The sequence below is a fragment of the Apodemus sylvaticus genome, chromosome 14 (assembly GCF_947179515.1).
Source record: "Apodemus sylvaticus chromosome 14, mApoSyl1.1, whole genome shotgun sequence".
Taxonomy (NCBI): domain Eukaryota; kingdom Metazoa; phylum Chordata; class Mammalia; order Rodentia; family Muridae; genus Apodemus; species Apodemus sylvaticus.
The window spans coordinates 51,762,457-51,778,998 of NC_067485.1; positions in this window are offsets into that span (position 1 = coordinate 51,762,457).

Sequence of the window (16,542 nt, forward strand, 5' to 3'; positions counted from 1 at the left end):
GCAATTGGGGTGGGGGGGCTAGTGTATTTGAGAGTTTTATCATCACAGACTCCTCAGGGCTTTCCAATTCTGATGCATGTATATTGTCTTCTAACTTTATGCACTTCTCCGCTTTGTGTTGTACCAGGTAGAGGCCAGCCAATGGGAGGAAAGGAAGAGAGAGGGCAAGTGGGGACTTATGTCTTTCTTGGATCTGCAGTTTTACTAGATGTAGATATCTGTCTGTCCATTCTTTACACTACCCATGGCTCTTCAGAGAAATTGGTATAAGAATGTATTCTCTTTTATTTTAAGACATTGACTCAGTGACTATGGTTGGGTTGTCTAAATTTCAGGGCAGGTTGATAAGCTGGAAATTCAAAAAGGAAGTAATTTTGATTTCAAATATAAAGCAGTATTTAGTGGAAGGATGCATAACAACACTCTTTCAAAGAGTTCATGTGTCTTTTAAAGTCTTCAGCTAACTGTGTTAAAGTTGACTCATATACTGTCACATATAATCTGCTGCCTTGAACTCTGCTGGATTAGATGTTAATCTCTCCCAGGAAATTACTTTCACAGTAAATGGAGACATGCCTTGTTATTGTGGCTAAGCTAAGCTTATGTGCAAAATTAAATATCACAAACCATTATTTGTTTATTAGGCAGTTATACATATCTTTTTAAGCCACAATTAACATCTAAATAAAGGCAAAAATAAGGCTATACTTCAGTCTAACCTGATACAATTGTCCTACAACAAACAAGATGTACTGATTATTTTCCCAGAGCAATATAAAAATATGCTGCATACTATGTTATGAAGTTAAAAATACTTATCTACTGCAATGTAAAATCATGCACATTATATTATATAAGTGAATTAAAGAGGAAAGAAACAAAAATACTTGCCTAATGCACATGCACACACAATAACAATACAAAAGGAGAATTCATACCAGCACTCAGAACTCTGACTTCTACAGAGTCAGATACTTCATGTTCTTTCTATAATTTACTATTTCTGCTGCTTAGGAATTTTGGAGACTGTTTCAAGAGAGGGGAGATAATTTATACACATGTTATTTAGAAGTTTTCTTTCTAAGCTCCTTGGGCCATAGCTTGGTCCCCATCTTAGAACATTCATTTTTTATTCATTCATTCATTCATTCATTCATTCATTCATCCATTCATTCATTATTATCACCCTCTTGGTCTCCCTTCCTCTCCCTTTTTCTTTCTTCTCTTATCTCTCTATGCCCTGAGGTTTTATTCTGTGCTTTGAGGAAGTATGAAGGAAAGACTTGGGAGCACTGAAGGAAAGAGAATAGAAAGTTCAATGATACTGGTACACTTCCCCAGTATTCCTGCTACTGTTTTAGTTTGTAGATGCTTAAACAAGTCTCAGCATCATGGCCAGATTTTATAGTTATATTCAGATGTAGAGAAAGAAAGAAAGATATGAAGGAAGAAAGAAAGGGTGAATAGGATGTTTATTGTACCAAGAATCAGGACTTAACTGTTTTTTTGTTTACCATAGTTAATGTGAATACTAGTAATAATTTTTATTTTATTGTTTTCCTTGCTTTTACTGTAATGTGGCTAAGAGTTGGGCCAGGCATACATACTTATGCAATAAGCATTTTCCAGCTCAAAAATAATTTTATTTTTTATATATTTATAGATACTATAAATACTATATATTTATAGTATCTACTGTATTTTCACTGGTAAATGCAATTCTACAAGTCTGTTAGCTATTAAAATACTTTATGCAATTAAAATTTAGTATTGACTTTGAATAGACATTTTGCTCAATGCTAAGATAGCATTTTGTGCAAAATAGTCATAGTGTCTTTTATCATAAGTGAATCTAGTCAACGCACTTTAAATAAGGGATGGTATATCTAAAAGTATATCATTATGAGCACCAGAAGGAAATAAGAACCATGTTATAGAATCAATAAGCTACGGCTACAGCTCTGAAAGAAAGCTACACAAAGTTTACCTAGGGAAGTGTGACTTCAAAGTGAGTAAGAATTTCCTGAGTGAATAGAAGGAATGAAACTTTCCTGGTAGTTGCAAACCACCAATAGAGATTTTAAAGCAGAAAGAAGTTCTCAAAGAGAATTAAGGTTATTCTAGTAAGGGAGAGCATGAAGCCTATGCCAAATGATTGGAGTGCAGATGTATCTCAGCAAGACCAAAAAAACACACATCCTTGGTGGGTACTAGGAGTGTAGGTTTTGTTATCATCATGATTACGCTGGGATCTCTCTCTCTCAGAGAAGTTATAGCCAGAGAAACATGCCATAACACTTCTTGGGAGTGTTCAGAGAACCTAATATGTTTATTAAATGCTTCCTAGATGTCTTCTCTTGAATCTACAAATAGAAAAGTCTCTGGTGAAGGAAGAGGAAAGGGTAAATACAGAAAATGTGGTATATATACACAATGGAGTATTATTCAGCAATTAAAAACAATGAATTCATGAATTTTTTAGGCAAATGGATGGAACTGGAAAATATCATCCTAAGTGAGGTAACGCAATCACAAAAGAATACACATGGAATGCAATCATTGATAAGTGGATATGAATTAGCCCTGAAGCTCTGAATACTGAAGATACAATTAGCATATCAAATGATTTCCATGAAGAAGGAAGAAGAGGGCCCTAATCCTGGAAAGGCTTGATCCAGCATTGTAGGGGAGTACCAGGACAGAGAAAAGGGAGGAGGAAAGACAGGAGAATGGATGGAGAGAAGAGGACTTATGGTACATATGGGGGGGGGGGGGGACTGGGAAAGGGGAAAGCTTTTATAATGTAAACAAAGAATATAGAAAATAAATTTAAAAAATAGAAGAGGGAAAGTGGAGAGGATGAGAAGTGAGAGGTAAGGAATAGCCATCACTCACATCCTCCTGACTCATGTCTCTTGATTATAGCTAAAATACAGATAGAATAAAGAAGTTTAAGAGGTTTTCTTTCTGATTTAGGGGATATATAAACCAGTTTCTAAGATATATGGTGAAAATGGAGAGGTCCACAATAATTCAAGATTAAATTCAAAATAGTTATAGAAATTTATAGCAGCAGACCTAGAATAGTATCAATACACACCTCATGCCCCACCTATTATCCATGAGAAGCAAGAGGTTTGACCTTCACGAGGCTTTAATTCCCAAGCTTGACTCTTACTGGTTCAGAATCAAGAGGTATTTTTGTCGTTATTATTTTCCTATATACAGCCAAATTACTCCTCCAGTGTGAATCTCCCTTATTTTTTTCCTTTTTGTGACTAATCCAAGATCAAAGGAAAAATCTCTGTCAGAACCTTTTCTTGTACTCACCACTTGTATTTCAATAGTGTTAATTTATCTAATTAATTATTAAGAATAAACTACTCTCATATTTTTTATTTGATATATTCTTTATTTACATTTCAAATGATTTCCCATTTTCTGGCTCTCCACTCCCCAAAAGACCCATAAGCCCTCTTCCCTCTCCTTGTTCCCCCGTCTACCCTTTCCCACTTCCCTGTTCTGGTATTGCCCTATACTGCTGCACTGAGTCTTTCCAGAACCAGGGGCCAACTCCTCCGTTCTTCCTGGACATCATTTAATATGTGGATTATGTTTTGGCTATTCAAAGATTCTTGGCTAATATCCACTTATCAGTGAGTGCATACCATGACTGATCTTTTGAGACTGGGTTAGCTCACTTAGTATGATGTTCTCCAGCTCCATCCATTTGTTTAAGAATTTCATGAATTCATTGTTTCTAATCGCTGAATAGTACTCCATTGTGTAAATACAGCATATTTTTTGTATCCATTCCTCCGTTGAGGGACACCTGGGTTCTTTCCAACTTCTGGCTACTACAAATAGGGCTGCTATGAATATAGTGGAGCATGTGTGCTTATTGCATGCCGGGGAATCCTCTGGTTATATGCCCAGGAGTGGTATAGCAGGGTCCTCCAGAAGTATCCTGCATAGTTGTCTGAGGAATCACCAGACTGATTTCCAAAGTGGTTGCACCATCTTGCAATCCCACCAGCAGTGGAGGAGTATTCCTTTCTCCACATCCTCGCCAACACCTGCTGTCTCCTGAGTTTTTGACCTTAGTCATTCTTACTGGGGTGAGGTAAAATCTCAGGGTTGTTTTGATTTGCATTTCCCTAATGATTAATGATGTTGAACATTTCTTAAGGTGCTTCTCAGCCCACTGAAGTTCTTCATGTGAATATTCTTTAACTCTGTACCCCACTTTTTAATAGGGTTATTTGGTTTTCTGGGATCTACCTTCTTGAGTTGTTTGTATATATTAGAAATTAGGCCTCTGTCGGATTTAGGGTTGGTGAAGATTCTTTCCCAATCTGTTGGTAGATGTTTTGTCCTTTTGACAGTGTCCTTTGCCTTACAGAAACTTTGTAGTTTTATGAGGTCCCATTTGTCAATTCTTGATCTTAGAGCATAAGCTACTGGTGTTCTGTTCAGGAACTTTTCCCCTGTGTCCATGTCCTCAAGGGTCTTCCCCAGTTTCTTTTCTATTAGTTTCTGTGTGTGAGGTTTTATGTGGAGGTCCTTGATCCACTTGCAGTTGAGCTTAGTACAAGGAGATAAGAATGAATCGATTCACATTCTTACATTCTTTTGCATGCTGACCTCCAATTGAACCAGCACCATTTGTTGAAAAGGCTATCTTTTTTCCACTGGATGTTTTCAGCTCCTTTGTCGAAGATCAAGTGACCAGAGGTATGTGGGTTAATTTATGGGTCTTCAATTCTATTCCATTAATCCACTTGCCTGACACTGTACCAATACCATACCGTTTTTATCACTATTACTCTGTAGTAATGTTTGAGGTCTGGAATACTGATTCCCCCAGAAGTTCTTTTACTGTTGAGAATAGTTTTAGCTATCCAGGGTTTTTTGTTATTCCAGATGAATTTAAGAATTGCTCTTTCTAGTTCTATGAAGAACTGAGTTGGGGCTTTGATGGGGAGTACATTGAATCTGTAGATTGCTTTTGCCAAGGTGGCCATTTCTACTATATTAATCCTATCCACGAGCATGGAAGATTTTTCTATTTTCTGAGGTCTTCTTCAATTTCCTTCCTCAGAGATCTGAAGTTCTTTTCTTATAGATCTTTCACTTGATTGGTTAGAGACAGCCCAAGATCCTTTATATTGTGTGTGACTATTGTGAAGGATGTCATGTCCCTAATTTTTTAGGGGTTATGGTTCTGTTTAGATGATCTATTTGATCCTGATTTAATTTTGGTATTTGCTATCTGTCTAAGAAATTGTCCATTTCCTCCAGATTCTCCAGTTGTGTTGAGTACAGGCTTTTGTAGAAGGATCTGATGATTTTTTGAATTTCCTCAGTTTCTGCTGTAATATCTCCCTTTTCATTTCTAATTTTGTTAATTTGGATACTTTCTCTGTGCCCTTTGGTTAGTCTGGCTAAGGGTTTATCTATCTTGTTTTTGTTTTCAAAGAAGCAGCTCCTGGTTTTGTTGATTCTTTGTATGGTTCCCTTAGTTTCTACTTGATTGATTTCAGCCCTGAGTTGATGATTTCCTGGTTTCTTCTCCTCCTGGGTGAATTAGCTTCTTTTTGTTCCAGGGATTTCAGTTGCTCCATTAAGCTTCTATTGTATGCTCTCTCCAATTTCTTTTTGGAGGCACTCGAAGCTATGAGTTTTCCACTTAGCACTGCTTTCATTGTGCCCCATAGTTTTGGGTATGCTGTGCATTTATTTTCGTTAAATTCTAAAAAATCTTTGATTTCTTTCTTTATTTCTTCCTTGACCAAGGTATCATTGAGTAGAGTATTGTTCAGTTACCATGTATATGTGGGATTTCTGTTGTTTTTATTGTTATTAAAGATCACTTTTACTCCATAGTGATCTGATAGGAAGCATGGGATTCTTTCGATCTTATATTTGTTGAGGTCTGTCTTGTGACCAACTATATGATCGATTTTGGAGAAGGTACCATGAGGTGCTGAGAAAAAGGTATATTCTTTTACTTTGGGATGAAAAGTTCTCTCTCTCTCTCTCTCTCTCTCTCTCTCTATATATATATATATATATATATATATATATATAATCTGTTAAATCCAATTGGTCCAAAGCTTCAATTAGTTTCACTGTCTCCCTGTTTAGTTTCTGTTTTCTTGATCAGACCATTGAGGATAGTGCAGAGTTGAAGTCACCCATGATTATTGTGTTAGGTGCAATGTGTGGTTTGAGCTTTAGTAAAGTTTCTTTTATGAATGAGGGTGCCCTTGCATTTGGAGCATAGATGTTCAGGATTAAGAGTTCTTCTTGTTGGATTTTTCCTTTGACCAGCAAGAAGTGTCCTTCCATGTCTCTTTTGATGACATTAGGTTGAAAGTCAATTTTATCTGATATTAGAAGAGCAACTCCTGCTTGTTTCCTGAGACCATTTGCTTGTAGACTTGTCTTCCAGCCCTTTACTCTAATGTAGTGTTTATCTTTGACACTGAGGTATGTTTTCTGTATGCAGCAAAATGTAGGGTCCTATTTACATAACCAGGCTGTTAATCTATGTCTTTTTATTGGGGAATTGAGTCCATTGATATTAAGAGATATTAAGGTATAGTGGTTATTGCTTCCTATCATTTTTGATGTTAATTTTGTATTTGTGTGGTTATCTTCTTTTGGGTTTTATGAAAGAAGTTTAATATCCTGCTTTTGCCAGGGTATAGTTTCCCTCGTTGTAATGGTGTTTTGTCCTTATTATCCTTTGTAGGGCTTTGTTTCTGGAAAGATATTTTGTAAATTTGGTTTTGTCATGGAATATCTTGGTTTCTCCATATATAGTAACTGAGAGTTTTACTGGGTATCGTAGTCTTGGCTGGCATTTGTGTTCTCTTAGAGTCTGCATGTGCTCCACCCAGGATCTTCTAGCTTTCATGGTCTCTGGTGAGAAGTCTGGTGTAATTCTGATAGGTCTTCCTTTATATGTTACTTGCCCTTTTTCTCTTACTGCCCTAAGTATTCTTTCTTTGTTTAGTACATTTGGGGATTTGGTTATTATGTGACAGGAGGGAGTTCTGTTCTGGTCCAGTCTATTTGGAGTTCTGTAGGCTTCTTGTATATTCATGGGCATCTCTCTCTTTAGGTTAGGGACGTTTTCTTCCATAATTTTGTTGAAGATATTTGCTGGCCCTTTAAGTTGTAAATATTCTCTCTCATCAATGCCTATAATCCTTAGGTTTGACTTTCTCATTGTGTCCTAGATTTCCTGGATGTTTTGGGTTACAGGCTTTTTGCATTTTGCATTTTCTTTGACCATTGAGTTCATTTGTTTCTATGGTATCTTCGGCATCTGAGATTCTTTATTCTCTTGTATTCTGTTGTTGATATTTGCATCTATGGCCCCTGATTTCTTCCCAAGGTGTTCTATCTCCAAAATTCTCTCCCTTTGTGCTTTCTTAGTTGTTTTTACTTCTGTTTTTAGATCCTGGATGTTTTTGCTCAGTTTCTTCACTTGCTTGTTTGTGTTTTCCTCTAAATCTTTGAGAGATTTTTTTTTTGTTTCCTCTTTCATGACTTCTACCTATTGATCAAAGTTCTCCTGTATTTCTTTAAATGATTTTTGCATTTCCTCCTTATTGGCTACTAACTTATGACCCATATTCTCCTGAATTTCTTTAAGTGATTTTTGTGTTTCCCTTGTAAGGGCTTCTGGCTTTTAATCATTTTTCTCCAGAATTTCTTTTTTTGTTTTATTTGATGTATTCTTTATTTACATATCAAATGATTTCCCCTTTTCTGGGGCCCCACTCCCCGCAAGTCTCATAAGCCCTCTTCCCTTCCCCTGTTCCTCCATCTATCCCTTCCCACTTCCCTGTTCTGGTATTTTCCTATACTGTTGCATTGAGTCTTTCCAGAACCAGGGGCCACTCCTCTGTTCTTTTTGGACATCATTTAATATGTGGATTATTTCTTGGGTATTCCAAGTTTCTAGGTTAATATCCATTTATCAGTGAGTGCATACCATGATTGATCTTTTGAGACCGGGTTACCTCACTTAGTATGATGTTCTCCAGCTCCATCCATTTGTCTACAAATTTCATGAATTCATTGTTTCTAATGACTAAATAGTACTCCATTGTGTAAATATACCATATTTTTTGTATCCATTCCTTCGTTGAGGGACACCTGGGTTCTTTCCAGCTTCTGGCTACTACAAATAGGGCTGCTATGAACATAGTGGAGCATGTGTCCTTATTGCATGCTAGGGAATCCTCTGGATATATGCCCAGGAGTGGTATAGCAGGGTCCTCCAGAAGTGCCATGCCCAGTTTTCTGAGGAACTTCCAGACTGATTTCCAAAGTGGTTGCACCATCTTACAATCTCACCAGCAGCGGAGGAGTGTTCCTCTTTCTCCACATCCTCACCAACACCTGCTGTCTCCTGAGTTTTTGACCTTAGCCATTCTGACTGGTGTGAGGTGAAATCTCAGGGTTGTTTTGATTTGCATTTCACTAATGATTAATGATGTTGAACATTTCTTAAGGTGTTTCTCAGTCCTCTGAAGTTCTTCATGTGAAAAATCTTTGTTTAGCTCGGTACCCCACTTTTTAATGGGGTTATTTGGTTCTCTAGGTTCTACCTTCTTGAGTTCTCTGTATATATTAGATATTAGCCCTCTGTCAGATTTAGGGTTGGTGAAGATCCTTTCCCAATCTGTTGGTTGACATTTTGTCCTTTTGACAGTGTCCTTTGCCTTACAGAAACTTTGTAGTTTTATGAGGTCCCATAGAGATTTATTTATGTCCTTCATGTGTTCCTCTAACAGCATCCTGATCAGTGATTTTAAATCCAACTCTTGTTTTTCTGGTGTGTTTGGGCTTGCTGTTGTTGGAGAATTGGGTTCAGATGCTGCCATAATGCCTTGGTTTCTGTTAGTATTGTTTCTACATTTGCCTTTAGTCATCTGATTCTCACTTGTTTGATGGTCTTATTGTCACTGGCTTGTGCTCCAACCTCCTGTGGACCTTTAAGGTTATTTCTGCAACACAGGATCACTACGTTTCCTCTGGCACAGATTGCTGATATGCTACCTTCCTCTTTTGTGCCTTTGGAGCCCTGCTGAGCCTTGCCTCAAGCAATGCTATACTTGGGTTGTCTTAGTGAACCAGATGTTCCCCAACAGCTCTGTCATGGAGTGAAGATGGTGGCGGAGAGTCACTCCCTCTGTTGATCCTCATGTAGGACACAGGTCCCACAACAGGCTGGTTGGCAGACAAACCACCTATGTGCTGAGGTCCTGGGTGCAGGCAGACCCCTGGCGGTTTGCACCCCCAGACATCTTAAGCTCGGAATAATTTGGTACCTAGTGATGTTTTTCTGCCCTGGCAGGCAGCAAAGATGTCCATGGGGAGTCATTCCCACTGCTGCTCTCCATGTAGGACACAGGCCCCACCTACTCTCATATTTTTATGATATACCTCTTTAGAAATTTATTTCTAAATATTAAATACACTGATATTTGATGGTCTTGTTTTCATAAACACTTTTCATTTGCTATTTAAAAAAACAAATATGTAATAGAAAGTAATGATTTGGGATTAAAAGTAATTTCTCTAGAACTAACATCAGGAAGAAAGTGGATGATGGTCTAAAATACTAAGCAAAACACTGCTGTTCATGAATACTGGCAAAAGAAAAAGTTGCTATAAATACAAACTGGCCAAGAAATGTGGAAGTTCTTCCTGTCACTGGTCAGAGAGAAACAAACATGCCACTCTTATGAACAAGGTCCAGAATGACTCAGATGTTTTATTGGGCATTTCTTTCTTGTTTAACTCCTACACTTCTGGCCCTAGAATTGTACCTATACACATGTGGAAGCCATTGTACATTTTGGTTTTATTGGCAATTTTATGAGGTGACAGCAAGTAAAACAGTGTCAAGACTAAACTGGAGAGCTGCACTAGCCCAAGCTGAGTTCCTAAGAGATGCTCTAGCAGAGGCTGTGCTCTCAAGAAATTCTCTAGCATGGACTGAGTTCTGAAGAGATGCTGTAGCACAGGACACATGCCCAAGAGATCTTTAGCATATAGACTGAGCTCCCAAGTGTTTAAGCATTTTTTTCCTCAGAAAATAGGACTGGAAACAAATAAATATCAGGGCTGTCTAAATACCCTCAGGACCAACATAAGAAAGAGATTGTTTCAGCAGCTCTAGTACACAAGATTCTCTTGGGCTGTGTTTGATCATTGCCTTCACCATCTTGTACCAGAGAAAATGTCTGAATATGCCAGGTCCTGATACTGTAACCCAAAACATAGAAAATGCAAGTTGAACTGGGTGATCGCCTTGACAAGATATTTCATTTTCCACTTTCATGTGTTATTTTACCATCTGAAGGTAACATGGCATCATTCCTAATGGAATCATAGTAGCCATTACTTAGAAAATTACATTTCTTCCATATATTTTATTTAAAACACCATTATAATATTAACCATTATTTTGTTACACCAATGTTCTATAGAAGTTTCTAGCGAAGTGTAACTTCAACCCTAAGAGAAAAATCAATGTAGGCATAAGAAATGTCATTGAAAGGTAGTGTTGAATGAACATGTTCATGTAAACAAGGAGACCTGCCACTGAATCTCCCCATACTTAAATTCACATTTTTTTAAGTTTAAAGATTTTATTTCTTTTTGGAATATATATATATATATATATATATATATATATATATATATATATATATATACACACACACACATAGTTTTAATAAGGACAGTATCTTTAAAAACCAACTAAGTACTTCAAACAGTTTCAACTCATACATCCTTTCTGTATCCTTCTTCTACCTTCTCCTTCCTTGTAATGTATTTCTCCTTTTCCCAGTTTCCTTTCAGATTTTTTATGGGATATTTTCTTTATTTATATTTGAAATGTTATCCCCTTACTCAACATCACCCCAGAAATTCCCTATCCCATCCTCTCTTCTTCTGATTCTGAGAGTGTTCTTACACCCACCCAGTCACTCCCAATTCCCCTCCCTAGTATTCCCCTGCATGGGGGTATTGAGCCTTCACAGGACCAAGGGCTTCTTCTCCCATTGATGCCTGACAGGGTCATCCTCTCTTACACATGCAGCTGGAGCCATGTGCAATTCTTAGTAAATGGTTTAGTCCCTGGGAGCTCTGGGGGTGGTGGGTGGTAGGTCTGGATGATTGATAGTGTTGTTCTACCTATGGGGTTACAAACACTTTTACCTCCTTAAATCCTTTTTCTAACTCCTCCATTGGGCCCCGTGCTCCAATGGTGGGCTGTGAGTGTCTGCCTCTGTATTTGTCAAGATCTGACAGAACCTCTCATGACACAGCTATATTAGGCTTCTGTCAGCATGCACTTCTTGTAATCCAAAAGTGTCTGCATTTGGTAACTGTATATGGGATGGATGCTCATGTAGGGTAGTCTCTGGATGGCCTTGTCTCCAGGCTCTCCTTCACACTTTGTCTTGATATTGGCTTCCATGAGTATTTTGTTCCCTCCTTCTAAGAAGGAACTAAGCACCCACACTTTGGTCTTCCTTCTTCTTGAGCTTCATATAGTCTGTGAATTTTGTCTAGGGTAGTCCAAGCTTTTGGGCTAATATCCATTTATCGGCGAGTATATATCATATGTGTTCTTTTGTGATTGGGTTACCTCATTCTGGATGATATTTTCTAGTTTCATTCGTTTCCCTAAGCTATATTACAGAGCAATAGTGATAAAGAGCACCTCAAACAATCATCTATCATGATCAAGTAGGCTTCATCCCAGGATTCTAGATGTTTCAATGTATGAAAATCCATCAACATAATCCACTATATAAACAATCTCAAAGGTAAAAAATACATGATCATCTCATTATATGCCGAGAAAGCAATTTACAAAATTCAACACCTCTTCATGGTAAAAGTCTTGGAAAGATCATGAAATCAAGATTCACACCTAAACCTAGTAAAAATAATACACAGCCAACTAGTAGCCAACATCAAACTAAATGGAAAGAAATGAAAGCAATCCCTCTAGAATCAGGGATTAGACAAGGCTACCCACTCTCTCCCTACATACAGTACTGAAAATCCTAGCCATCATCCTGGGATGAAGCCTATTTGATCATAATGAATGATTGTTTTGATGTGTTCTTGAATTCAATTTTCGAAAACTTTATTGAGAATTTTGCATCGATATTCATAAGTGAAATTGGTCCGAAGTTCTCTTTCTTTTTGGGTCCTTGTTTGGTTTAGGTATAAGTGTAATTGTAGATACACTTAGATACGTGTAATTGTAGATACACATACACTTAGAATGAATTGTGTAGTGTTCCTTCTGTTTCTATTTTGTGGAATAGTTTGAAGAATATTGGTATTAGGTCTTCTTTGAAGGTCTCATAGAATTTTTTTGTGATTGGGGGATTTTAATGATTCCTGTCCTTTCTTTAGGGGTTATTGGTCTGTTTAGATGGTTTATCTGGTCTTGATTTAACTTTGGTACCTGGACTATGTGTAGAAAATTGTCCATTTCGTCCAGATTTTCCAGTTGCGTTGAGTATAGGCTTTTTAGTAGGATCAGATGATATTTTGAATTACCTCAGTTTCTGTTGTTATAGTTCCCTTTTCATTTCTGATTTTGTTAATTAGGATACTGTCTCCATATCCTCTGTTTAGTTTGGCTAAGGGTTTATCTTTCTTTGATTTTCTCAAAACTAGCTCATGGTTTATTTGATTCTTGTATAGTTCTTTTTGTTTCTACTGGGTTGATTTCAGCCTTGAGTTTGATTATTTCTTGCTGTCTACTCCTCTTGGGTGTATTTGCTTCTTTCTGTTCTAGAGCTTTCAGGTGTGCTGTGAAGCTGCTAGTGTATGCTTTATCTAGTTTCTTTATGGAGGCACTAAGAGCTATTACTTTTCTCTTAGCACTGCTTTCATTATGTCCCAGAAGTTTTAGTATTTTGTGCCTTCATTTTCATTGAATTCTAAAAACTCTTTAATTTCTTTGTTTATTTCTTTTTTGACCAAGTTATCATTCAATAGAGCATTGTTCAGTTTGCATATATATGTGGGCTTTCTGTTCTTTTTGTTCTTATAAAGACCAGCCTTCCTCCATGCTGATCTGATAGGATGCACAAAATTATTTCAATCTTCTTGTATCTGTTGAGGCCTGTTTTGTGACCAGTTATATGGTCAGGTTTGGAGAAGGTACTATGAGGTACTAAGAAGATATATTCTTTTATTTTAGGACAAAATGTACTATAGATATATGTTAAATACATTTAGTTCATAAGTTCTATTAGTTTCACTGTGTCTTTGTTTAGTTTTTGTTTCCAATATCTGTTCATTGCTGAGAGTGGGGTGTTGCAATGTGTGCTTTGAGTTTTAGTAGTTTCTTTTATGAATGTGGGTGCCCTTGTATTTGGAGCATAGATGTTCAGCATTGAAAGTTCATCTTGGTAGATTTTTCCTTTGATGAGAATGAAGTGTCCTTCTTTGGGTTTTTGTTGTTGTTGTTGTTGTTGTTGTTGTTGTTGGGTTTTTTTTTGATGACTTTTGCCAGAAAGTCAATTTTATCCGATACTAGAATGTCTACTCCAGCTTGTTTCCTAGAGCCATTTGCTTGGACAATTATTTTCCAGCCTTTTACTCTGAGGTAGTGTTTGTCTTTGATACTGAGATGAGTTTCCTATATACAGCAAAATGTTGGGTCCTGTTTACATATCCAATCTGTTAGTCTATGTCTTTTTATTGGGTAGTTGAGTTTATTGATGTTAAGAGATATTAAGGAATAGTGATTGTTGCTTCCTATTGTTTTTGTTGTTAGAGGGGGCTATCTTCTGGGTTTTTCAAAAAAGATTACTTTCTTGCTTTTTCTAGGGTGTTGTTTCCCTCCTTGCATTGGTAATTTCCATATATTATCCTTTGTAGGGCTAGATTTGTAGAAAGATATTGTGCAAATTTGATTTTGTCATGGAATATCTTGGTTTCTCCAACTATGGTAATTGAGAGTTTTTCTGGGTATAGAAGCCTGGGTTGGCATTTGTGTTCTCTCAGGGTTTGTGTGACATCTGCCAAGGATCTTTTGGCTTTTACAGTCTCTGGTGAGAACTAATTCTTTAAGGGTTTTCTGTGTTTCCTCATTAAGGGCTTCTACCTGTTTACCTGTATTCTCCTGTATTTTTTAATGGAGTTATTTCTGTCCCTTTTAAAGTTCTCTATCATAATCTTGAGAAGTGATTTTAAATCTGAATCTTGCTTTTCAGGTGTGATTGGGTATCTGAAAAGAGCTATGGTGGGAAAACTGGGTTCTGATGATTCCAATTAACCTTCTTTTCTGTTCCTTATGTTCTTGGGCTTGCTTCTAGCCTTCTGGTTATCTCTGCCCACACTGTCTCTGACTGGAGCCTGTTCTTCCTGTGATCCTGGTTGTGTCAGAACTCCTCAGAGTCCAGCTTTCTCTGTGATCCTGTCATTCTGTGATCCTGTGATCTTGAGCTCCTGGGTGTGTTAGAGCTCCTGGGAGTCAAGCTGCCCCTGGGATGCTGAAATCCTGGCATGACCAAGCTCCAGAGATTCTGGGATCCTATGATTCTAAGTGTGTTAGAGCACCTGGGAGTCGATCTTCTTCTTGTTATTGTGGTATTTGGTGCAGAGCTAGTGCCCAAGGTCTGCTCAAGGCACTGACACAGACCAGAAGGATCCATTCCATTCCAGTGGCCAGCGGAGTTCTTGGGTCTCTGAATCCAGGAGGTCCCAGGTAACTCCTGGTGTTGTTTCAGATGTTGTGGCCTCCTCACCTATGATCCTGGGAGTATTAGAGCATCTGGGTGTCGACCTTCCTGTGGTGTTATGGTGCAGAGCTAGCACCGACGGTCTGCTCAGGGCACCAGCTCAGACTGGAAGGAAATTCATAGTTTCAAACTTTAGTTTTCTTTAATGTTGCCAAAATTTCTTTTTCTTGGATGAGGACATGCCTGAATACAACCATAATTTTTATTCTTAGGTTTGAATAGCCATTTTAGTGTTTGTTAAGTAAACCTTTGAGTTTGAGGGGAATTAATAGTGTTTGAGAAACTTGCACATACAACTTTCTTGACTATGTCTAAGAAATTAGAAAGTCAGCAAATAGCTGTCTTACCCTGAACCTTAGTATTATTTCAAGGTGAATGCTTGAAAGTCCTACTAACTTTCCAAAATGGCCAAAAATCTTTGCATAGAATAGGGGGAGAAAAAGCACACCATTTTGGTTTGTTTTAGACTTTAATGCAAGACTGAACATAATTTAGATGCTTCTGAGAAAGTGATGTTCTTGTCTAAAACAGGAAAAAAAAACAGTTAGCCTACCCCAACATTTAGACTAGCAGATGGCTTTTGGGAAAAATATAAATGACCCACCTGTGGTAGAAAGTAGGATGTCTCTGTAAATGATTCATGGTGATGAGTCCCTCGTGGTTGTGAACATGTAGCTTCCAGTCTACCTCTAATTGCAGGGTGGATAGCCAGAGTAGCTGATGACATCGCTTCTCTGTTCCTTGCTGGGACCACAGAATCTGTCTCTTCCCTGAACTTTGAACTCTCCTGTGGTAAAGATTTGTTCTCATTTCTCTTGCATTCAGACTGTTTAACCCACTTCCTTCCTGCAGCAGTCATTCGAGAATATTTATTGACTGGACTTTGAACCCAAGATAATGGGGTCAGATGCTTGTCTCTCCAGTTTTCTTTAAGGGCATAGCTATATATGTAAATTTAGTACTAGTCAATTTCTAGAGTGACACTGGAAATATGCACACCAAGGCTAATATTTCTGGATTAAGTTGCTTTATCCAGAGCAATAAAACCTCAATGTTAAGGAACTCTAAATGCCACTGGTTTCTCAGATGCTCTGTATGCATGACAACTTTTCAAAAAGGCACAGACACCATTTCTTTCAAGGACAAATCTTATTTCATTGAATAAAATGTACTTGGGTTTGTAAATAAATTCTAATTTGTAGTGGGAATTGTTTTGCACACCTTTCTTCATATTATTAGGAAAAATGTAGGAAAGGAACATAAATATAAAGTGCCTCACAGTGATCTTCAATCGCATCATTTATGAAGTAGAAAAATTTGGATTTTTAAATTAAATCAAGAAAACTAAATGCACTTAGCACAGCATCCTGTGTATATAATATATATATATGCACATAAGTTGAGTTGGTAACCAGTATTATTTACTATGTGGCATCTTTCCCTTGTTTACAGAGAAAGAATAACTGGAATGTAATTGAAGGATCTATGTGAAACTATAATAGTGGTTAAATAATAAGAGAAAATAAAGTACAAGCAGATGCTGACAACGTTTAAGTCAGAAAATTTCAAGAAGAAAAATCGAAACAAAGAGGTTTTTCGTAAATACATAGAATCGTCTTTGTTCTACTGTATCCATGGAGATAGGCTTCAGAATTCTCCACAAACACCAAAGTATATAGGTGTTCAAATGCCTTTAACATAAACTTGCGGCATGTATGCCACATACATCCTTCCA